General features: G+C 48.0%; 1 protein-coding gene across 11 annotated transcripts in view; it reads right to left on the minus strand.

Annotated features, from left to right (window-relative positions):
- TVP23C (trans-golgi network vesicle protein 23 homolog C) overlaps nucleotides 1-24,814 on the minus strand; it is a 138,039-nt gene that overhangs the window by 85,471 nt on the left and 27,754 nt on the right. The window contains exon 8 of one of the 11 annotated variants that reach the window (XM_070059953.1): nucleotides 1,919-10,794. The exons of the other annotated variants lie outside the window; for them this stretch is intronic. The gene's annotated coding sequence lies outside the window, so the exon portion shown is untranslated. Of the gene's footprint in view, nucleotides 1-1,918; nucleotides 10,795-24,814 lie in introns of those variants that run through there. 11 annotated transcript variants of the gene reach the window in all.

Consider the following 24,814-nt stretch of genomic DNA (forward strand, 5'->3'; position numbering starts at 1 on the left):
GATGATCACAACATCTAGCAGAAGACCTGACCCCAACCAACCCACTGGAGGGAAGGAGGGACCTGGAGGCTTACAACTGACTAGCATTAACCCTCTAGCTGCTAGTCTGTGGGGAGGTCATGGGGCAGGGGGGATGGGCAGGGCAGCTGATACAGCCCAGGTTGCAGGGATGCCCTTGGGAGGTAAGAGGCAGCTGCTGGTTACAACTACAGCTGCTCTTTGACGCCTAATAAGGTATTATCCAATAAACCCATTGTAAGTTGAAAATGCATTGAATTGGGGCCTGCGTTCTGGTGCAGTAGGCTAAGCCATTGCCTACAACACCAGCAGCATATATCGGCCGAGCAATGGTGAGTCCCGGCTGCTTCTATTCCAACGCAGCTCCTTGCTAATAATAGGCCTGGGAAAGAAGCATGAGATGGCCCAAATGCTTGGGTCCCTGCCGCCCACGTGGGAGATCTGGATGGAGTCCAAGCTACTGGCTTTGGCCTGAGACCTGGCTGCTGCAGACCTTATGGGAGTGAACCAGCAGATGGAAAAAGTGTGTGTGTCTGTGTGTCTGTGTGTCTGTGTGTGTGTGTGTGTGTGTGTGTCTGTATTTCTCCCTCCTTCTCTCTGAGTTCCAAATAAATAAATAAATAAATCACGAAAGAAAGAAGGGAGAGAGAGAAGGGGAGGGAGGGAGGGAAGAAGGAAAGAAGGAAAGAAAGGAGGGAGGGAGGGAGGAAGGAAGGAAGGGAGGGAGGGAGGGAGGAAGAAAGGGAGGGAGGGAGGGAGGGAGGGAGGATCTCTGAAAGCTAGCAAGAGCCACTGATGCTCAGCTCTGACTGTAGCCATGCCCATCCTTCCAATTAGGGGCCTTCACAAGTTCTCTTGGTCTTTGCTTTTACTGATCCCTAGAGGATGGGGGGTTTGAAATGCCCTTCCACCTTTTTCTTCTATCAAAAATCCCACCTTCAAGATCTAGTTCAGGTCCTCTCTCCTCCAAGAGAATCCTCTGATGCTGCAGGTTAGAAGGAAGCATAGTCAACTCTCAGTATTCACAGGGGATTAGTTCTAGAATCCACCATGGGCACCAAAATCCGTGGACGCTCAAGTCCCTTCTATGAAACAGTGGGATATTTGCATGGAACCTACCCACACCTCAGCTCCTCTCTAGATCACTTAGAATACTTAATGAAGCAGAAACGTCATGTAAGTGGTCTGTTTTACTGTACGGGTTAGGGAATAATGCACCCCAACAAATGCTGCCACATGTTTGGTATGGACACAGGCTTGTTTTGTTTTGTTTTAAAGACTTACTTATTCATTTGAAAGTCAGAATGACACACAGAAAGAAGAAGAGGCAGAGAGAGAGAGAGAGAGAGAGAGAGAGAGAGAGAGGTCTTCCATCCGCTGGTTCACTCCCCAATTGGTCGCAATAGCCAGAGCTGTGCCGATCCGAAGCCAGGAGCCAGGAGCTTCTTCCAGGTCTCCCATGTGGGTGCAGGGGCCCAAGGACTTGGGCCATTTTTTATTGCTTTCCCAGGCCATAGCACAGAGCTGGGTCAGAAGTGGAGCAGCCAGGACTCAAACCGGCACCCATGTGGGTTGCCAAGTGCTGCAGGTGGAACCCCGAGATGGAGGACAGCTGCACTCCTTCCCTTGCTCCCTTCATACTATCACTGAGCACTTACTGTGCTCTGTCCTGGACAGTGGCTGGTTCTTTACCTATCGTCCTCTCTCTCTGACTCTCACCTTGGAGAGAAAGACTGCCAGTGCTTCAGAGGAGAAATGACTACATTTCAACAAACCTAAGGTGCCATGGTTGCAAATGCACCTTTACAGATTGGAAGGCATACCTGGACCTCAGAGACACTGAATTTTACAAAGCAAAAACAAAAGTGCTCCTTGGAATGGGTAACATGTCATGCCCAATTTGGACAGGCAGAGTGGACAGTGAGAGAGAGAGACAGAGAGAAAGGTCTTCCTTTGCCGTTGGTTCACCCTCCAATGGCTGCCACGGCCGGCGCACCGTGCTGATCCGATGGCAGGAGCCAGGTGCTTCTCCTGGTCTCCCATGGGGTGCAGGGCCCAAGCACTTGGGCCATCCTCCACTGCACTCCCTGGCCACAGCAGAGAGCTGGACTGGAAGAGGGGCAACCGGACAGAATCCGGGGCCCCAACCGGGACTAGAACCCAGTGTGCCGGCGCCGCAAGGCGGAGGATTAGCCTAGTGAGCCGCGGCGCCGGCCCCAATTTGGCTTTGTATCTGTATCACCCAATGTCTAGAATCATGGGTTTTCTTTTCTTTTTTTTTTCTTTTCTTTTCTAAGATTCATTTATTTATTTGAAAGGTAGCATTACAGAGAGAGAGAGGGAAAGATAGAGAGATCTTTCATCCACTGGTTCACTCTCCAAATGGCCACAACAGCCAAGACTGGGCCAGGCCAAAGCCAGGAGCTTCATCTGGGTCTCCCACGTGGGTAAACGGACCCAGTATTTGGGCCATATCCCGTTGCTTCTCAGGCATATTAGCAGGGAGCTGGATCAGAAGTGGGACAGCTGGGACTTGAACCAGAACCCATATGGGATGCCAGCACTACAGGCGGTGGCTTTACCTGTTACATCACAACACTGGCCCCTAGAATCATGTTTTGTTTGAAGTAAATGTTGCATAAGTATTTTTGCTTGCTTTATTTGAGGATCTAGCATAGAATTCCAAGGCAGGGGCAGGAAGCAGCCAAGAACTAGGGCTGGAAGAAGATAATGGTGAGACTGGAGAGATTAACACCTTGAGCTCAGGTGACAGGTATACCTGCCACTCACTTCCTCGGGGTTCAGGAAAGGTGAGGCTCAGGGCACCATCATCTGGTTACAGTCCCAACTCTGTGATGGCCTGTCATTGAAAATCAGACTCCTCTGGGATCCCCCATGCTAGAGGAGACAACGAGATAATAGTAACTACCATTTACCACATTCTAATAATGTTCCAGGGCTTATATAAGTATTCATGTGTTTTCTTTAAAAAGGCAAAACCAGGAGATGTGTTTTGTAGCACAGTGGATTAAGTCACTGCTTGCGATGCCAGTATCCCATATCATAGTGCCGAGGTTTGAATCCCACCTCTGCTTCCAACCCAGCTTCCTGCTAACATGCACCCTAGGAGACATCAGGTGATGGGCCAAGTACATGTGTTCCTGCTACCCATGTGAGAAACCCAGATAGACCTGAAGGCTCCCAACTTCAGCTTGGCCCAGCTGTGGCTGTTGTGGGCATTAGGAGAGTGAACCAGCAGATGGAAGATATTTCTCTTTTTTTATTTTTTTTTTTTTATTTTTTTTTTTTTTGGACAGGAAGAGTGGACAGTAAGAGAGAGAAGACAGAGAGAAAGGTCTTCCTTTTCTGCTGGTTTACCCCCCAGTGGCCGCTGAGGCCAGCATACCACACTGACCCAAAGCCAGGAGCCAGGTGCTTCTCCTGGTCTCCCATGCGGGTGCAGGCACCCAAGCACTTGGGCCATCCTCCACTGCACTCCCTGGCCACAGCAGAGAGCTAGCCTGGAAGAGGGGCAACCGGGACACAATCCGGCGCCCTGACCAGGACTAGAACCTGGTGTGCCGGCGCCGCAGATGGAGGATTAGCCTAGTGAGCCGTGGTGCCGGCTGATATTTCTTAAATTCTGTCTGTCTGTCTGTCTCTCTCTCTCTCTCAAGCACATGCAAATAAATAAACCTTTTTTAAATGCAAAACCAGTATTCTTGGCCCTTTCTATTTTAAAAAAGATAAATGGAGAAGCAGCCACCCACAAGACATGGGAGCTCACACAAGCCACTTCTGGTATTTCATAGCTAAGGAAGTCACAGGTACCTGGTCTACATTTGAGATGCTTTATGAAGACAAATACAAGACCAAATGTCCAAGATCTTTGAAAACCACAGGACCAGACAAGTGTGAGAGGTTAACACAGGCAGTAAGAGCAGAGCAGATCTGAAAGTGCTCAGTGCTGTTGACAGCAAGGATCCTATTCCACTCCAACGTAAAACCATAATAGACACAGAGTTCCTGATCTTAATGGCATCAACTGCCCCCCTCCAACAGCCTTTGGAGAAGGTAGAAAATGATAACTCACTTAAAAAGCAACATTCTGAAAGTGTCCACAATTTCCAGAAACCCAAAGGAATTGGTTTGAGGCCCTGGGGAATTCGAATCATTAAGAAATATAAAGTATTCATAGGGTTTCCAGGAGTCCTACAACTTTAGCTCTCTGCACAGTTAATACACTGGAGAACAGCCGCTTTTGTGATTGTCCTGTTTCCCCATTTCTCTGTTCTAATCGGAAATTGTTGCAGTCTCCAAATCAGAATGGGTTTCATTTGACCTCACTTAATGGCTCAAGAAAACCATTATTATACTCATTTCTTCTTTCAATAGTATTTTGTGATTCTTCAGAAAAATACTAGATACTGTCAATATCTAGTATGATATTTAACTATAGATACTATAGTATATTACTTTCAATATGTCAAGTTATATGATATCTTTATTGTTAAATATCAGATTTAAATAACAGAAGTGCCAGAAAAAAACTCAAGGATTGGAGATCGTGGCTTAAATAGTGGTTACTTAGAACCGCAGTTCTCAAAACCTCCCTGGGCCATGTGTTGAAATACAGCCTGCTGGGCCTCATCCCCACAGGTGCTGGTTTGGCCAGTCTGGAGGAATAGTATCATTTGTATCTCTAATACCTTACCAGGTGATGCTGATGCTGCTGGCTTCAACCTGGTCCCGCCCCCCATCAGCCTGTCTATCTTTTTCTCTGCCCTTCAAATAAACATAAATAAATATTTACAAGGAGCAGTTGGGAGAGCCAGGAAACACAAACCCAGGAAGCTTGCTCTCTTATTGTTCTTGGGACCTGCGTTGCTGTGATGTTGTGAAGGGGATGGTGTTAGGAAAAGCCTGGGGGAGACGTTGTACCCTGGGTGGGTGGGGGGGGTGATGGGTCCCATTTCTCAAATCCTTACTAGAGTTTCCTTCTGTGAGTCCAGCTCCATACACATGCTGATGTTCTCCCTTGGGCAGCTGGAAACCCTGAGCTCCAAAGTCTATCTGGCAAGCCCGGATTCTGTCTGTCTCCATGTGACCCTGGGATCCAAAGGGGTCTGCTCTAAGAAGAGTCAGGCTCTGGAGGAATTCACGAATGCTCGTCCCCATGACGACGCCCTGAAGCCCCTGCCATGTTTAGTGGTGGGAAGTGACCAGTGAGAAACAGGATGACTGTGTGGGTGTGCTCTCACACAACTGTAATGACAAAACACCCTAAGTCAAACCACCCGACGTCTTGGACCACCTGCATATCTACATAAATTTTAAAGGACCCACAGAAGATCACTGATATACTTTTATTAATGTTAAAGTTCAGATTAAGAAAAATCAAGTTATACCCCCTGCTCACAAACTCCTAAAGCAGCCATCATGTTTCTTTCAATTTTTAAAAAATTATTAAAAGATTTATTTGTATTTATTTGAAAGGCAGAGTGACAGAAAGAGAGAGAGAGAGAGAGAGAGAGAGAGAGAAATCTTCTATCTGCGGATTCATTTATGGTAACAATGGCCAGGACCAGGCCAGGACAAAGCAAGGAATCTGTAACTCCATCTGGGTCTCCCATATGGGTGGCAGGGGCCCAAGTACTTTGGGCTATCCCAGGAGCCTTAACAGGGAACTGAATCAGAAGCAGAGCAGCCATACTCAAACTGGGGCTCCAATACGGGATACCAGCATCCTAAACAGCTGTTTAATACACCACAATGCCAGCCCAAGCCACTGTGTTTCAAGCAAACCAACCCTGTTACCAAACCAAACCTAACTGAATCATGGAAAGGTGCGCCCTGGTAGGGGCTACAGCAAACCGAAAAGGGGGCAATCTATCCACCCCACAGAATCCTCCCTGCTGGCATACACAGGCTGTGTTGGGACCTCAGGCCAAAGCCCTCTCCCTACCCTGAGCCCTCATGTCTGCAAAGGCAGGAGGCTAAATCTCAGCTAGCTCAAAAGCCCTTTCTGCCCTGACGGCCAACACACAGTCACTCTCTGTTCTTCCGCGCACGGCTGCGGGCCCCCCTTTTCTCTGTGCTATGCTAGGAACTCGCCCTCTCATCAGATCTGAGTGCGGAACGGGGTGTCCGATGCTCCGAAAGGCGGCGAAGAGTCCTTAGTTTCCAAGGCAGGCCTCAGAATCTACGGTCAGACCCAAATGGCAAGGCACTTAGACAATGTGACATTGTGGTGTTCAAAAACATGCATTTTTTTTAAGACTGGGCTTACTGAGTCAGCAATCTGGAACATTCTCAAGAGCCTAAAAATATCCCAAGAGTGCACTGAATTTTCAACTATGCTCTAAAAAACTTTCTATGTGAAAACAATTGAGTATTTCTTCTTCAAAACAGTTATCTCTTCTCTATTTAGATGCTCACTGCTGGAATTAAGTGCAGAGGGGTTTCTAGGCTCAGATGCAGAATTGAACGCCAAGGGCTCAAAAGGCTGGGCAGCCCAAGACTGCAGAGCGGATAGGGGAGGCTGAAGTGAGTTCCTGGGCATTTATGCTGTTTGTTGGGAGTGGTCCATGCAGATGTGTAGAGACATAAATCCACTGCAATAAAGTGGGCCTGGAGCAGCAAAACGCCTCCTCAGCAGGTATTTGTCGGAGTCAACAAAGTACAGTGTGTGGTGTTATCAGCTTAGGACATCCCTGGCAAGGTGCGGTCAACGTCACAGTCAGGCTGGCGGGATCTTGGGCAATGCAATACCACAGTGTTATCCTCAGGGTCATTTTGCTCATGCCCAATTTTAGCAGGTGGGGAGTTAACCATCTGTGTCCCAGCAGCTTAGCAAGTACTAACAGTTGGGACTTCTGACTCCAATCTCCTGTCACTGTTCCTCAAGCCTGGCCTTGAGGTTAACACAGCCAGAAAGTCATGAACTTGAATACAGGCATCCTGTTCTTGGCCCACTCATTAGACTACTTGTTAACAACCCTTGCTGTGCTGGTTTGACTGTCAGGAGAGACGGTGGTCAGGGACGCAGACGGCCCAGAGGGTAGGAAAGACTAGGGGAGTCTACAGAGGGTGATGAGGCTATGAGGATATCACAATGATGACTACTGTTGTCCACATTTTACAAAACAGAAACCGGGGCTTAGACCACAGAGTGCTTATCCAATGATGGATGGAACCAGTAAACAAGGAGAGAAGACTCAACTCCAGGTGGGTCTGACTCCAAACCTGGGCTTTTCACCCACATGAAAGGACAGAGGTGTTTCTTCTATATTTCAGCTAGGCATGGTTTTCACAGCAAACAGAAATTCTGTGTTCACAAGAGAATCATATCCCTGATGTAAGTACTGACACATACATGGCAAATCTAAAGGGACACTTTGAAAGAACTGCCTGTAGGGGTGGGCCTTGCCTGGCTGCTCTGCTTCTGATGCAGCTCCCTGCTGATGTGCCTGAGAAGGAAGCCTAAGATGGCCCAAGTCCTTGGGCCCCTGCCACCATGTGGGAGACACCATGTGGGAGATCCAGTGGAGAGCTGGGTTCCTAGCTTTGTCTTTGCCCTGTCACAGCCATTGTGGCCATTTGGGGAATGAACCAGCAGATAGAAGATTCTCATTCATATTCTCTCTCTCTCCCTCCCTCCCTCCTTCCTTCCCTCCCTCCTTCTGTTACTCTGCCTTCCAAATAAATAAACCTTAAAATAAAAAGAATTGAATGTCTGTAATCATATGCCTACTTGCTCTTTAAAAGTTATCTTGAGGGGCCAGCGCTGTGGCATAGCAGGTAAAGCCACCGCCTGCAGTGCCAGCATTCTATATGGGCGCTGGTTCCAGATTCAGCTGCTCCATTTCTGATCCAGCTCTCTCCTATGGCCTAGGAAAGCAGCAGAGGATGGTCCAAGTCCTTAGGCCCCTGCTCCCATGTGGGAGACCCAGAAGAAGCTCCTGGTTCCTGGCTTCAGATCAGCACAGCTCCGGCCGTTGCAGCCATCTTGGGAGTGAACCAGCAGATAGAAGACCTCTCTCTCCCTCTCTCTCTCTCTCTCTCTCTCTCTCTTCCTCTGCCTCTCTTTAACTCTGCCTTTCAAATAAATAAATCTTTAAAGAATTTATAAGAAAGTTAATCTTGAGATTTCTGTAACATGTAACGTAAAATTCATCACTCTTCTCCATCCCATGCCACACATTTAACTGTTTGTATACAGTAGTCCCCTCTTTCTGCAGTTTTGCTCTCCGAGGCTTCATTTGCTCACAGGGAGCCACAGCCTGACAGTGGAGTAAGGGTGAGTATGTTACAGTAAGATGTTCTGAGAGACAGGGAGAGTGCCCGCATTCACATGACTTCTTTATACTTGCTCTATTTTATTATTGGCTGCTGTTGTTCATCTCTTACTGTACCCGATTTGTAGGGTAATCTTTATCATAGGTAAGTATGAGTGTGTGGGGGGTGGGGAGAACAGTACACATAGGGCCCAAGACTATCAAGGTTTCAAGCACCCACTGGGACTCTTGAAACGTGGACCCTGCAGACAAGGGGACACAGTTCCTTTCTTAATAAAAGTGTGTATGCTCCCTAACATTTCCCAGTGACAAAAAAGGCTAAGCTACATGTAACAGACAAAAGAGAACACGAAGGAAAAGGAAAAGCTGGAAAGAAAGAATTCCAAATGCCACAGGGCAGGGTGACAGAGGAGGTGGCATCGACATGACACAGCCAAACGCAGGCAAGTGGTGGTAAAAGCAAGAGCTGTACGACACTAACGATGATCAAACACAGAATCCTGTTGAGTTAGAAAGAGTCCACTCTGCCCAGCACAGGAGACTCTCCTGTTACAAGGGCTACTCCCAGGAAACAGAAATCTACAGAGAACACAAGAGCACACTGAGCAAGGGGACCCCCAACACTGAACCCCTCCCACACAGATCGAATTGCAGATACACAGTCGGCTCTCCATATCCACCAGTTCCACATTCAAGGATTCACTCAACTTCGGGTCAAAAAAAAAAAAAAAAATTCCAGAATGTTCCAAACCACATGACTTGAATTTGCCATGTGCCAAGTACTGTGCTGATTCCACATGAATGAAATGATGTGTAGGCATTCCATTAGCTATTATAAGAACACAAGAGGCTGTGCACAGGTTATGTGCAAATACTATGCCATTTTGTAAAAGGGATTTGGGCATCCATGGACCTTGGTATCCATCTGTACTGGGAAAACAATCCCCCAACTGCCAATGTCACACCCAGATACCCACAAATCCCTTTTACTGTTCAGATGCATCCTTCCCTGCCTATCTATGTACTTTTGGCTCCCAACAGCCCCTAACTGCAAACTCTGCTTCTCAGGGCTGCCCTGGGACCACAGGAAGCACTTTGCACAAGACGACAGGGTGCCTGGAAGTTTCCACAGTAGGCATGGTCCTGATGCAATGATTGATGGCTGTGAGCCCCTTTATTCCCACAAACTCAAAACTTCTCAGGGGAGTAGGCATTTAGCCTAATGGTTAAGATGCCTTCGTCCCACAGTGGGATATCTGGGTTCGATTGCCAATTTTGGCTCCAGACTCCAACTTCCTGCTAATGCACACCCTGGAAGGCAGCAGGTGATGACTCAACTGATTGGGTTCCTGCCACCACATGAGACTTAGATTCAGTTCCAAGCCCCTGACTTCAGCCTGCCTCGGCCCTTGCCATTGCAGACTTCTGGGGTAACAGCTCTCTCAGTCCATCTGTCTTTCTCCTCCCCCTCTCTTTGTTTCTGTCTCTTTGCACACTTACAGCAAGGGCTAGTGCTGTGGGATAGCAGGTAAGCCTCCCCCTTTGATGCCAGCATCCCATACAGGCACCAGTTCAAGATCCAGCTGCTCTACTTCCAATCCAGCTCCCTGGTAACATGCCTGGGAAACCAGTAGAAGAAGGCCCAGGAGGGACGGTGCTGTGGTGTAGCGGGTAAAGCTACTGCCTGCAGTGCCAGCATCCCATATGGATGCCAGTTCGAGTCTTGGCTGCTCCACTTCCAATCCAGTTCTCTGCCATGGCCTTGGAAAGCAGTGGAGATGGCCCAAGTCTTTGGGCCCCTGCACCAGCGTGGGTGACCCAGAGGAAGCCCCTGGCTCCTGGCTCCTGGCTTCAGATCAGCGCAGCTCCGGCCATTGCGGCCAACTGGGGAGTGAACCAGTAGATGGAAGACCTCTCTCTATCTCTTTCTCTTTCTCTCTGTCTCTCTCTCTCTAACTCTTTCAAATAAATTAAAAAAAAAAAAGTGGCCCAAGTGCTTGGACCTCTGCAACCATGTGGGAGACCCAAAAGAAGCTCCAGCTCCTGGCTTCACCCTGGCGCAGCCCCAACCATTGTGGCTATTGCACAGTGAACCACTGGATGGAAGATCTTTCTCTCTCTCTCTCTCTCTCTCTCTCTCTCTTTCCTCCTCTATCTATAACTCTGCCTTTCAAGTAAATAACAAAATAAAATATTAAAAAAATTTACAACTGCATAACTTACATCTCAGAGTATCCATAAAGAATCAAGCTGAGGTTACATCCACAGGACTTAGCCTGAAATTACACCTCCTCCTACCCTGCTTCTCCACCGACTCCACTTACCTTCCTAGAACCAAAGGCATCATTTCACAAGAATCCTCAGCTCAGGGTCTGCTCCCGGAGATCTGACCCAAGACAAGAAGAGGCACAAGGCCAAGCACTGCTGGGGAGTTCACCATGCATGCTCCAACAGGAAGTCCAAGGGCCATGTCGGGAGGCTGAGACACAAGCAATGAAAACTGAGCTGTAAAGATTCGTACACTGAAATGCCGCCAAAGCGCTCAGGAGTCAGAGAAGAGTGAGAATACGAGTTCTTCTACAAGTTGTGCTCGCTCGTGCAGAGCTTCGATCTAGAAAGGCTGGGTCACAGAAGACAAGTGTCACACCATGACAAGCAGCTGAGAGTGTAACGATCCTACACCCAGCTCTCCTCGGGCTCCTCCCTTACTCTTTCTTTTTTCTTGTTAAATATTTATTTTATTTATTTGAAATAGAGTTACAGAGAGAGGGACACACACAGAGAAAGGGCTTCCATCTGCTGGTTCACGCCGCAGATGGCTGCAACGGCCAGAGCTGTGCCGATCCCAAGCCAGGACCAGGAGCTTCCTCTGGGTCTCCCACGTGGGTGCAGGAGCCCAAGGACTTGGGCCATTTTCCATAGCACTGGCCCCTCCTCCCTTACTCTTAAGGTCTCCTGGGCGGATGGGGGAATAGGAGCGAGATGAGTCCAGGCACATTGAGGCCGAAAGCCGCCTAGAGCAGTGTGCAGCGGGGAGGTGAGAGAGAGAACCGAGCAGAAATACAGGTGATGGTTGTGAAGGAAGCCCAAGGGATTTGTAACAGAGTATGAGAGGGAACACGATCAGAGTGTTCGCTTTCTCGGGCCGTCATAACAAACACCACCACCAGGGGCCTGAGCAGCAGGCAGGTGTCACACAGGGTGTGGGGGCTGGCAGCCAGGGGTCAAGGTGCTGGCAGGGCTGGTTTCTCATTGTCTTCTCAGGACCCTTCATCTGCCAAGCAGGTGTCTGTTCCCAATCTCTTCTTAAAGGGACAACAGCCAGATTCGAGGAGGGCCCACCCCGATGACATTATACCTTCATTGCTTGTTTAAAAGGTCCCATCTCCAAATACAGTCATATCGGGGGGGGGGGGTCAGGATTTCAACACATACATTTGAGGAGGGGCCACAATTCAGGCCATAACAGTTGGCAACGAGACAATGAGTTTGAGCCAAAAACAAAAGCATTGAGTTTGAAGTAATGGCCAGACCCCCCACCCAAATGTGGTATGAAGCAGACCATATGAGCATAGAACTCAGGACAAGGCCATGGCTACATCAGGACTAGAAGACCCTGCTCACCTGCCCAGCAAAAGCATAGGCTCAGCATTTCTCCCCAAATGGGTGAGCTCAGGAACCCGGCTGTATCTGTTTCAAGCACCAAGAGAGCCCAGGTGAGCCAGTTCTCGCCAAGCCAACCCAGAAGAGGCTGCCTGAAAAATGACAGTGCCTGTTTAATCATCTATGTGTGCCAGGCATTTCCAGTGCACTGTTTGGATCTCTATCTCTCTCTCCTCGTGGTCGCCTCCCCGTGGATCATAAGCTTTCTACAGCCTGGGACTGTGTCCCGAGCACTCAACTCCACAGCCTTATTCAAATAAGTACATGTGCATCCTTCCAGCACCCAATAGAGTTTCTTTTTATTTATTTATTTATTTGACAGGCAGAGTTAGACAGTGAGAGAGAGAGAGACAGAGACAAAGGTCTCCCTTCCGTTGGTTCATCCCCTAAATGGCCGCTACAGCCGGCACTGTGCCAATCCGAAGCCAGGAGCCAGGCACTTCTTCCTGGTCTCCCACGCGGGTGCAGGGGCCCAAGCACTTGCGCCATCCTCCACTGCCCTCCCGGGCCACAGCAGATAACTGGATTGGAAGAGGAGCAACCGAGACTAGAAGCCCATGCCAATATGGGATGCCGGCACCGCAGGCGGAGGATTAACCAAGTGTGCCATGGCGCCGGCCCCAAAACAGTTTCTTGCAGGGAGCAGATGGTCAATAAATCTGTGTTGATTGTCCTGTACAGAAACAGGACCAACCTCCAACAGCAAAGTAATTAAGATAAGCAAGGCTCTGGGCCAGACCTCCTGGGTCTGGCCACCACACGTTAGCTGTGTGACCTTACCTGAGCCGAATTATCCCATCCTCATCCTATCAAATAAGGTGACACTCACAGTGCCCGCCTCACAGAGCTGTTGTGAACACTGCGTGAGTTAAATTACAGCCATGCCCTGTGTCACGGTGGTTGTGGTCCCACAAGATTATACCACAGCCTGGTGATGCGATAGCCATCTCAGTCCGCGCAAGCGCGTTGTGTGATGTAAAAACAACGGTGGAGTCGCCTCACAACGCACCTCTCAGAGCATACCCTGTGGTTAAGCGATGCACGACTGTGTCTGTGGAGGACTTAGAGCAGCACACGGCACACAGTCAACGCCACAGAAGCGCCGGTCATTTTTCATACCCTCTATGCACCTGCCACGTTACCTAGGCTGTCTCCGTACATCTCTAAACAATGATTTGAGGCTGGGCATTTCCCTCCCCACCTTAAAGAGGAAGAAGCCAGGTCAGGTGAAGTTAACATGCAGACAGCTGCACGACGGTGAGTGGCAGAGACAGAATGTGAACCAGAGCCAAGTCCTACGCCCATTCTCTTTCTACAGCCCCATAGATGAGGCTGAAGACAACCCCCGGGCTCTCCCAGGAGACCCCACAAGCCCTGAGAGTCAGAAAGTGGGACCAGTACAGCATCAGAACTGACTCGAACATGAGGAGTCTGAGACGTGATCACGGACCAACCCCAAGCACTGGCCCAACATCACATACAAGCTGCATGGTCCAGAGGCATCCCTAGCATTCAGTGGCCCCAGAGAGCCCCCTTGGCACTCAGACAAGCTGTCGCTAATGCCCACATAGCTCCTGCCTCTGGAAAGCAGGTGACAGCTGGGATCCCCAGCAGCTGCTGGCTAAGGACATAGATTGTGACCGGGACAAGTTGTCACCACACCTTAGGGAACCCCAGGCATCCTTTCAGCCCCAGAACGGCGAAGGGCTAGATACTGTCAGCAGTAATTCTGATTAATTAGAGCGGACTGTCTAGAGTCAGTGTGTTCCAAACAGTTTAGCTCAGACTGGGCCCGTGGTTGAGTAGTGAGGTCTGCTGGGGGCACAGAAAGGAGAGTAGCACACGGGACGCATGTTTTCTGTCCACCTTCAGGCCAAGTCATGGTGCATTCATTCAGCTATTAAAGAAGCCCCTGGTATCCACCTATAACTGGTGTATTACAAACAGGGGGGTAGACACAAAAACACGTAGGAGCCATGGTCTCACAGAGGTACACACAGGTGAGAAACCAAGCAGAAACATAAAGACCAATGATGTGTACAACTACTCCATTTCAAAACCCCTACCTACGCTTTTTTCAGGGACTCTTAGTTTTCTCAACATGCTATGAAATTGTAATCACTTGGTGTCAGCTGTCTTTTGTAGGTCAAACTAAGCTAAGGGGGGAGGGGCTCTGTGGTGCAGCAGGTTAAGCTGCTGCTCGCTACACCCGCCCCCATCCCGTATCAGAGTGCCAGTTCAAGTGCCTGTTCTGATTCCAATCCAGCTCCCTGCCAATACACCTCGGCAGCAGATGATGGCCCAACTCCTTGAGTCCCTGCCACCCACATGGGAGATCCGGATGGACTTCCTGGCTCCTGGCTTTGGCCTGGCCCAGCCCTGACTGTTGCAGTCATCTGGAGAGAGAACCAGCAGATGAGAGATTTCTCTTTCTATGTCTTTCTACCTCTATCTAACACTCTGCCTTTCAACTAAATAAATTTTTTAAAAAAATAAAACTAAGCTATATAACATTTTAAGAATGGAGGCCGGCGCCGTGGCTCACTAGGCTAATCCTCCGCCTTGCGGCGCCAGAACACTGGGTTCTAGTCCCGGTCGGGGCGCTGGATTCTGTCCCGGTTGCCCCTCTTCCAGCCAGCTCTCTGCTGTGGCCCGGGAGTGCAGTGGAGGATGGCCCAAGTGCTTGGGCCCTGCACCCCATGGGAGACCAGGAGAAGCACCTGGCTCCTGCCATCGGATCAGCACGGTGCGCCGGCTGCAGCACGCCGGCCGCGGCAGCCATTGGAGGGTGAACCAACGGCAAAGGAAGACCTTTCTCTCTGTCTCTCTCTCTCACTGTCCACTCTGCCTGTCAAAAAAAAAAAAAAAAGAATGGAAGGAACCCCAGATGTCGCTCAGCTCAGTCCCTCACTAACTGCAGGAACTCCCTGGACAACCACCTGCACGACGGCTCAGTCTCTCCAATCAGCCCCGCTGAACAGCCCACTCCAGCCCGGGATCAACCAAGATTTCTAGAAAGTGCTTCCTCGCACTTCACCAAATCCTCTTCCTCTAGTTCCCATCCAACCGTATGAATTCCAAAATTCCAGGGCTGTGCAGAACACAAACATCCCCGCTCAGCTGTCTTCCTCATCTCCGGAGTTCTGACGTGGCTCCCTGCTCCCAGAGCTTCCAAGTGTGGTGCCAGGTGCCCCGGTCTCAGATCACCTCACCTGTCCCGGGTCCCCTCTTTGACCATCTCTCATCTTCTCCGCTCCGAAAGGCAGCCAGGCTCTGGGCTCCTCCTCCGGGAGCCTCTTGTCAGAATCTGCTTCCAGGCAGAAAGCCAGGCGAGTACAGGGCTCACTTCACTCATTTCCCTTTTCCCAGGAATCACAACTGTGCGCTGCCTATTGTCCAAGGCCTGAAAAAGCTACTTTATGTACCTTGTCCAGCCTTCTAGTTGCTTCTAGTGGGAGGTTAAGTCCAGTTCCTGTTACCACATTGTGGCTGGAAGTGGAGGTCCCCACAGCATTGTGAAAGGGATTGTTGTAACATTTTGTAATTAAATATGACAGTATGGGGGCAGTCATTGTGGCAAGGGCCCTATGCTGTCGCTTGGGATGCCTGCACCCTATTTAAGAGTTCAAGTCCTGGCTACTCAGTTTCTGATCCAGCTTCCTGCTCAGGCATCCTGGGAAGCAGTAGAAGATGGCTCAATGGCTTGGGCACCTGACACCTATATGGGAGACTCTCAGTGAAATTCCTGGCTCCTGGCTGTTGTGGGCAATTAGAGAGTGAACCAACAAATGGGAGGTATCTCCCCCTGCTCACCTGCGCTTTCAAGAACATAAAAATAAATGAATATTTTTTGAAATTTTTTAAATCTTTAAAAATAAGTAAATGAATGATATTGTAAGCACTCCCTCAAATGCTGGAAACAAGCACAGGTGTTTGTTGTGACAACATTACTGGTATTCCTACCCAGTGTGGTATGGCATAGATAAACAAATAGAGTAAAGATTGGAAATGAAGAAACAAATTTTTTTATGTGCAGTTAACATGATTGAGTAAAAATCCCAAAGGATCTACCCAAAAATCTTAAAGTATACACAATTGAAATGAACATTTAGACTATAGGGGGTAAAGCTGATGCCTGCGATGCTGACATTTCAGGTGGGTGCCCATTCGTGTCCTGGCTGCTCCACTTCTCATCCAGCAGCCTATTAATGGCCTGGAAAAAGCAACGGAAGATGGCTTGGGCCCTTTTACACATGTGGGAGACCCAGATGAAGCTCCTGGCTCCTGGCTTTGTCCTGGCCCAGCCCTACCTAGTGTAACCACTTGGGAAGTAAACCAGTGGAGAGAATATGTCTCTCTCTTCTCTCTCTCTCTCTGCCTCTCCTCCTCTCTCTGTAACCCTGTCTTTCAAGTAAATAAATAAATGGGGTTATAAAAGATACCATTTATGATAGCAACAAAAAATAAAAAGTACCTGTCAACAAAGCTAACAAAGACAGAAACAGATTCTATGAAAAAAAATAAAAACTATTAAAAGAAATCAAGGAATGAAGAGATACACAATACTCATGGGTCAGAAGAATCAATATAGGAAAGATAAGGATTCTCCGAACTGATATCATTTGTTTTAAAGATTTATTTATTTATTTGAAAGGCAGAGTTACAGAGAGGCAGAGGCAGAGGCAGAGAGAGAGAGAGAGAGAGAGAGAGGTGTCTTCCATCTGCTGGTTCACTCCCCTGATGGCCACAAGGGCTGGGATTGGGCCAGGCCAAAGCCAGGAGCCAGGAGCTTCCTCTGGGTCTCCCACGTGGGTACAGGGGCCCAAGGACTTGGGCCATGTCCTACTGTTTTCCCAGGCCATAGCAGAGGGCTGGATCAGGAGTAGAGTAGCTGGGACTCGAACTGGCACCCATATAGGATGCCAGTGCTGTGGCCAGTGGCTTTACCCACTACGCCACAGCACCCAGTCTCCTTGATATCATTTCAATGGAGTTATAATCAGAATTCCAAGAGATATTTCTAGTACTTAACAAATTGGTAATAAAATTTTTATAAAAGAATGCAAAAAGTTCCATAATACTCTAAAGAAGAATATTCACATTGATGGGTGACCTTTACAAAATTAGTTATTATTATAAATCTGTATTAATTAAGTTAGTGTAGTATTGGCACAGGGATAGTCAAATAAAGAAACAGAAGTGAAAGGAGGGCCAAGCAACAGATCCACACAAATACAGAAACTTAATTTCTGAAAAGGAGCGTTGGCGGGCAGTCTAGAAATGAAGGGCACTGTTATCATTGGTTGGCCTTATGGAAAATAACGCCAGAAATCAGGTCATTAGTCAGCTGTGTTGCTGCAGGAATGCTGTGTAACAAACATCCTCCCGAATCATCATTCCTCACGCCCAAGGCTGTCAGTCCACAGAGGCATGCTGCAGGTCCCATTCAGGTCCGTTCCACCTGTCTCTCACTCTCTGAGCCAGGTTGGGGGAGCCCTGGCTGCCTGAGGCATGCTCTCCTCACACTGCAGGTAAGAAATAGCACTGGGCAAGTCAAGCCACACCTTGTGCTCATGTTCTACTCACCCACGCAAGTCACACTGCTAAGTTCAAAGACGGTGGAGAAGCAAAGAATATGCTGCTCAAAAAGAATCATGGTTTGGGGCCGGCGCTGTGGCGTAGCAGGTAAAGCCACCACCTGCAGTGCTGGCATCCTATATGGGCGCCAGTTCGAGTCCCGCCTGTTCCACTTCAAACTCAGCTCTCTGCTGTGGCCTGGGAAGGCAGTGGAAGATGGCCCAAGTCCTTAGACCTTGCACCCACATGGGAGACCCAGAAGAAGCTCCTGGCTCCTGGTTTCAGATCATTGCAGCTCCAGCCACTGCGGCCATCTGGGGAGTGAACCATTGGATGGTTCTCTCTCTCTCTCTCTCTCTCTGCCTCTCCTTCTCTAATTCTGATTCTCAAATAAATAAATATTTAAAAAAAAAAAAAAAAACATCATGGTAAGGGCTGGCACCACGGCTCACTTGGCTCATCCTCCGTCTGCGGTGCCGGCACCCCGGGTTCTAGTCCTGGTTGGGGCACCGGATTCTGTCCCGGATGCTCCCCTTCCAGTCCAGCTCTCTGCTGTGGCCTGGGAAGGCAGTGGAGGATGGCCCAAGTGCTTGGAAACCTGCACCCGCATGAGAGACCAGAGGGAAGCACCTGGCTCCTGGCTCGTATCAGCGCAGTGCCGGCCGTGGTGGCCATTTGGGGAGTGAACCAACGGAAGGAAGACCTTTCTCTCTCTCTCTCTCTCTCTCTCTCTCTCTCACTTTCTAACTCTGCCTGTCAAAAAAAAAAAAAAAAAAAAAAAGCATGGTAAGGTCAAGGAGAAAAGAAAGAGCTATGAGCAAATATTATACTTTTCTACAGTTTCCACCTCATAGTCTACCAAAACAAATCAGTTCATGCAGGTGTAAAGACACAAGTTATAAAAGGTTTAGGAGCTATAGGAGGATATCTTTATCTGCTTAGACTAAGAGATTCCTAAGCGTGACATAAAAAGGTGAAACTGTAAGAGACTAGTAACTTGAATAGAAGCAAACTATTTCTCTTCTTTAGGAATTCAAACTGAGGCAAGATATTTGAAACACACACAATGGCAAAGGATTGCCATTCGGAATATACAAAGAACTCCTCTAAATAAATAAATAAATAGAACTGTGCACACTTGGAACTTGGTATTTGACAGAATCGCTCTGTGAATCAAAGAGAAAAATCTGGGTCATTCAGTACACAGTGCTGACACAACTGGCTATCTCGATGGGGAAAGAGAAAAATGAGATCCCTACCTCACATCATACATCAAAAGAAATTTTTAAAAGGATAAATACTAAAATTAACATTTTTATAACTTTAAAAGAAAATATGAGTAGCCATATTACGTAAAGAAGGCAGGTTTTAAACGAATACTGACAAGCCCAGCCATCGAAGATGTAATGAAGATTATCCACCTCCCATACTGGAGTGCCTGGGTTCCACACTCGCCTCCAGCTTCCTGCCAGTGAGGACTCTGGGAGGCAGCAGTGACAGCTCAAGAAATCGCCACTCATGTGTGGGACATGGCTTGGGTTTCCAGCTCCCAGCTTTAGCAGATGGCAGCCTTCTCTCGATAGATAGATAAGATAGATACATACATAGATAGATCTCTATAGGTGTGGATCAATAAATAGATGTCTTTTTCTATCTATCTGCCTATAAAATAAACACAAATATACGGATGGGCATTTGGCACAGCAGTGAAGATACCACTTGGGATGTCTACAACCCATTCCAGAATGCCTGGGTTCAAGTCCCAGTTTAAATTGCAAGTCCAGTTTCACTTGCAAGTCCAGTTTCTTGCTGATATGCACTCTGGTTGGTAGCAGGTGATGGCTCAAACACTTGGGACCCTGCCACTCATGTGGGGGACCCAGACTGAGTTCCTGGCTCCTGGTTCTCCCGGCTCCAGCTGTTGCAGGCATGTGAAAAGTGAACCAGCAGATGGAATATCTCTTATTTGTGTGTGTGTGCGTGTGTGCATTTGAGTATGTGTCTTTCTCTGCCTGCCATAAAAATAATTTTTTTAAAAAAAAGGTTAAATAAAAATTTAAAAAGTCTAGTCAATTTGACTAATTCAAATGTACATTATTATAAAATTAAATATATATGGACACCTAAACAAAGCTAAAAAACTGGAAGAAGACATTATGTCATAGACAAACAGAAACATATCTAAAATATTTCAAAGATATCACCTATGTGAGAAGTAAACATTGGGTTCATTTCAGCTGTGAGCAGACAACTAGCTAGCCTAACAGCTAGGTTACATGCACCTTTAAGTTCTTAGGCAAACAGGATGTTAGTGGCCAAAACGGCTGAGGCAAAGGCTGGGAAAATTACAACCCTGTAGTTACTCAGCCAATGAGAAACCAGGGGAGGGATCTGCAAGCCAGGAAATAAATAGCTTGCTGTCAACCACCCCAGGAGTGTGGACCCACCAAGCATCCAGCTTGCAAGATCTTTAATAAAGTCCTGTTTTTACTGCACTTTGAGTCTGAGTCCATCCTTTGAGTGGATGGGTGAGGCTGTTTCTCACACAGACACACTACAAAACAATGCTGAAAAAGCCTGGAACATGTGGTGAAACAGGTAGGTGCTTCCTGTGGTTGTGGCACAGGGAGGTGTGTGTGTGTGTGTGTGTGTGTGTGTATGCATGTACATATGCACAGGTGCACGCCCTACTCTCCATGCCTTTCCACAAGTAACTCTCTTGACTTAACTCTCTTCCCTCTTCGGTTCCTGGAATTGGAAAAGACTTTATGAAAATTAGCCTCTCCTTCCTGTATGCTCCTCTGGTTTGTTTTATGTCTCTGCCAAACAAGCTTCAAAGTTCTATGAATCACCATGAGTAGTACTATGCCTCCCTCAACTCCCGACTCCTAACATCAATTTTTCCTGTTATTAAACAGTCTTCAAGCACCTGCCACAGGCCCAGCTCTGTCCTAGGTGCAGTGGTTCACACAGGCATGCTCGGCTGTTGCTGGGCTATTTGTGTAGATAAAAGCTAAGCATGGGAGTGAAACACGGTATTCCAGTAGTCAGTGTGCTGTGATCGCAGAGGGAGGAGAGAGGAAAAGTTGAGCTCCTGCTCCAACATGTGTTAAGATCCTCATGCGGTAGGAGGTGATGCCATTCTCTGATGTCGATGGAGGTTCAAAATCAGATACTCAAGAAGACTCCCCACTACAGTCTGAATACGGTTCAGGTGTCCCTGCAGGGTCCAGGTGTTGGAGGTTTAAGTCCTCAGGGTGGTGGCACTGGGAGCTGGTGGGACCTTGTAAGAGGTGGGGCCTGGTGGGAAGTCCTCCGGTCTTGCTGGTGTGCTGCTTTCAGGAGAGTCTAAGGCAGCTCTCACGTGGCCTCTTGGTAGTTCGAATGATAGGATGGTTATAACAGTCTGAACCAGGCCCCACCCAAGCTCGCTCTGCCTCCTAGTGCAAGGCGTGACCGTTTGCTCCCGCAGTTGTTCCTGCTGTTGCCAGCAACTGTGATGTGACACAGCCTAGAGGGAGAACCCCTCCCCAGAATGGGGCTGATGCAGACGCAATGCTTTGAGCCTCCAAAACAGTGAGCTACATAAACCTCTTCTTCTTTGTAAGCAGCCTGTGTCAGGTATTTCAATACAGTGACAAACGGTTGACTAATAACTCCCAGGTCAGCTTTTGGTAGATGCTTCCGCCCTTCGGGTACATCCACCACCTGTCTTTTCTGTACCGTCTCAGAAGGGGCCACGGGGACTGAGAGGGACACACACAGGGGCTATCGATGTCCCATGGACCACAGTCACACATTCTTGCTCCAACTTCAGGAGGTTCTGCTGCCTGAAAGCCATAATGCCTTCATCCTGGGAACATCAGGAGCTGGGACCCGATGTGCAGAAACGACATATGTACATTGTCCTGGAGGATGGCCCCTGGGGCCTTGGTGGTCACAGTCCAGCTAGCAATGACCACCAGTTGCTTCATATTCTGAGAAGAAAAACTATCCAAGTTGGCCAAACTGAATATCCAAGGAAGGAGTGTATCCGCCTCCTGCTTTGATACCAAGTTCCCCCTGCCACTGCATCCAAGGAGCCCCCGAAGAAAGTACCATGGGAGTGGAACACCCTAAAAGCCTGTACCTGGCCCAGGTAGGGTTGCAGACAGGATGCAGATGTTCACGTGCAAGTAGGCTGTTCAATCCATGTTTGTGGAGTGCCCAGCACTGGGCTATGTGCCAAGAATCTTAACAGTGAACTTGAGAAAGATTAGCTGCCTGCTGCCATCATGTTTACAGACAGCTGGAGGAGTGCAATGGCTAATGTTCTGTGTCACTTGGCCAGACTGTAGTTGCTAAAGTACCCAGTGATTCAAGCCCAACACTAATCCAGGTGTTGCCATAAAGGTTCTCTGTTGATGTGGTTAACATCTACAATCTGTTTAAATAGGAAAAAAAACTTATTCTTGAGAGTGTAAGTATGCTTCACCTAATCAGCTGGAGACATTAAAAGTAAAACTGAGACTTCCCCTAAGGGAGAAAGTTGGCCTTGAGACTACAACATCAGCTCCTGTCCAAGTCCAGTCTGTGGATCTCTTCTACAGATTTTGGCCTTGGTGGCTCCCAGAGTCACATAAGCCACGTGCTTGAAACAAATCTATGCGTCTGTGTCTGTGTGTACTTACACACTTCCTACTTGTTCTGATTCTCCCGGTAATTGTAAACCACTGGCCCAAGGAGACACACACACACACACACGTAATGTTAAGCACAAAACCAGGATTTAAATTCAGGTCTGTGTGTTTCCGGTATGCGTGTGCCCTGACCCCTCTGCTGGGTGTCACCTTGGTCCCTCGCAATCACACTTGAGCTGTTTGTTCTCTAGCAGACATATTTGCCATAGACAACCCACAGGTTGTTGCATTTTCAACTCTACAGAGACGCCTCCTAAATGTACAGCCATAGCCCAGGCCCAAGGTTCAGCCCCAGGTTCCCGCCACATTCTGCCACTTTACTGTGACCTGTTGGCTTCAAACTTAACATATCCTAAATTCAAGCTCATCGTCTTCCTGCTGACCACCGACAAAAAAGATCTTGGCTTCACCTCTCTCTACTTAGGTGACCCTGGGAAAGCTACCACCCCCCTCTCAGTCTTCTCACTTGTTCAGTGGGGGGCTCTGGTAAGATCTAGAAGGCAGACACATTTCACGCCTCTTCGTGTCTCCCGTACCTACCTTATTATCTGGTACACAGTAGGTACTTGACTGTACTTATCCAAGTGAGTGCTTTTTTTATTACTGGACTTATGCATTCAGCATCTCTTCACTCCTCAGCGCTGTTTTTAGTTAGCTGCACAACAGGAGACATGGACTTAGCCTTAACTTGCTACTTGAATTGGAATTTTCCAGGAAAACCATCATTTCCTATTAAACCAAGGCAGTGGTAACACAGTAAGCAACTGTTTCATTTACATCATATGTTGGTGTACTGCCACCTAGTGGACTCTGTGCAGGTTACATGCGTACAGAGGGAACTGGAGTGTGCAGAGAAAAGAGACATCCAAGAAGTGTTTAAAAATATGCAGACTGGAGCGCAGAGCGGTTTGGTCGTTGGTCAGGAGAGTGTCGTTTCTTTCCTTGGCTACTGCAGCTGTTTCTAGGAAGAGACATGGCAGTCGGAGGAGTGACCTGAAGCTTCGGTGTTAGCAAAACTGCGAGCAAGTCCACTGATGGGAAGAAGTGGCCCCCTGCAAACAGCTGGCCAAGAAAGCTGCCAGGAAAAGCGCTCCCTCTACCGGCGGGGTGAAGAAGCCGCATCGCTACACGCCCTGGACCATGGCGCTTCAAGATATCCGAGATACCAGTCTACCAGAAATCGACCGAATTTCTCACCCAGAAGCTGCCTTTGGGAAGGCTGGTGAGGGAGATCGCCCAGGACTGCGAGGCCGCCTGGAGGTTTCAGAGTGCAGCCAGAGGCTAGCGAAGCGCACCTGGTGGGTTTGTCTGAAGACACTAATGTGTGTACCATCCAAGGGAAGAGAGTCACCATCGGGCCTAAAGATATCCAGTTGGCTCCCCGAACACGGAGAGGGAGATTAAGTGGAGGCAGTTTTATGATGTTTTGTAGTAAATTCTGTAAAATACTGTGGTTTAATTTGTGACCTTTTTTTTTTTTTAAAGATTTGTTTATTTATTCGAAAGTCAGAGTTACACAGAGAGAGGAGAGGCAGAGAGAGAGAGAGAATCTTCCATCTGATGGTTCACTCCCCAATTGGCCATAATTTGTGACCTTTTTTTTATAAGAAATTGTTTATAATATGTTGCACTTGTACTTAAGTCAGTCCGTCTTTCACTCAGGATGAATGGGTTGCTAAGGACTAACAAGTTGCTAATAAGTAGAGGGGATGGGTGATATTCCTTGCTTCTCATGATGTACGTTTCTGTATGTTAATGACTTGGTGGGTAGCTATTAAGGTAACAGAATTGATAAATAAAAGTGCACAGGGTCCTTTTTGCAATAAAACTGGTTATCAGGGCCGGCGCTGTGGCATAGCAGGTGAGGCCACCACCTGCAGTGCCGGCATCGCATACGTCTGGCGGTTCAAGTCCTGGCTCTCCACTTCCAATCCAGCTCTCTGCTATGGCCTGGGAAAGCAGAAGATGGCCCAAGTCCTTGGACCTCTGCACCCACATTGGAGACCCTAAGGAAGCTCCAGGCTCCTACCTTCGGATTAGCACAGCTCCACCCGTTGTGGCTATTTGGGGAGTAAACCAGCAAATGGAAGACATCTCTCTCTCTCTCCCCCACCCCCCACCCTCTGCCTCTCTGTAACTCTGCCTTTCAATTAAATAAATCTCTTTAAAAAAAAAAAAAAAAAAAAAAAGCTGGTTATGACTTGATCCAGGGTGTTTAACAACTGGGGCTGTTAAGTCTGAATGTACATCACTGTGATAAAACACAGGCTTTTTCAAGGGTGAATATGCACAAGTCTTAACCACAGTATAACTTAGTTTCTTTAAAGGAAAATAAGAAAAGTTAACCTGGTAGCTATAGAATATACCATGTACTTTTATAATAGCCATTTTATATGCTGTAGTGTCAACATTTTTAAATTAAATGTTTTACATTCACAAGGGGCGGTGAGTCTTGTCATTAAGGCGTGTGTAATTTAGAGTCCAGCTGGCTCTCTCCTAACTAGACTGTACTTGTTTCCACAATAAAATGCTTTGTGCATTATACCTTGCATAAGTCCTCATCCTACCACGTGTTAACTA

Source organism: Oryctolagus cuniculus, chromosome 17, assembly GCF_964237555.1.
Source record: "Oryctolagus cuniculus chromosome 17, mOryCun1.1, whole genome shotgun sequence".
Taxonomy (NCBI): domain Eukaryota; kingdom Metazoa; phylum Chordata; class Mammalia; order Lagomorpha; family Leporidae; genus Oryctolagus; species Oryctolagus cuniculus.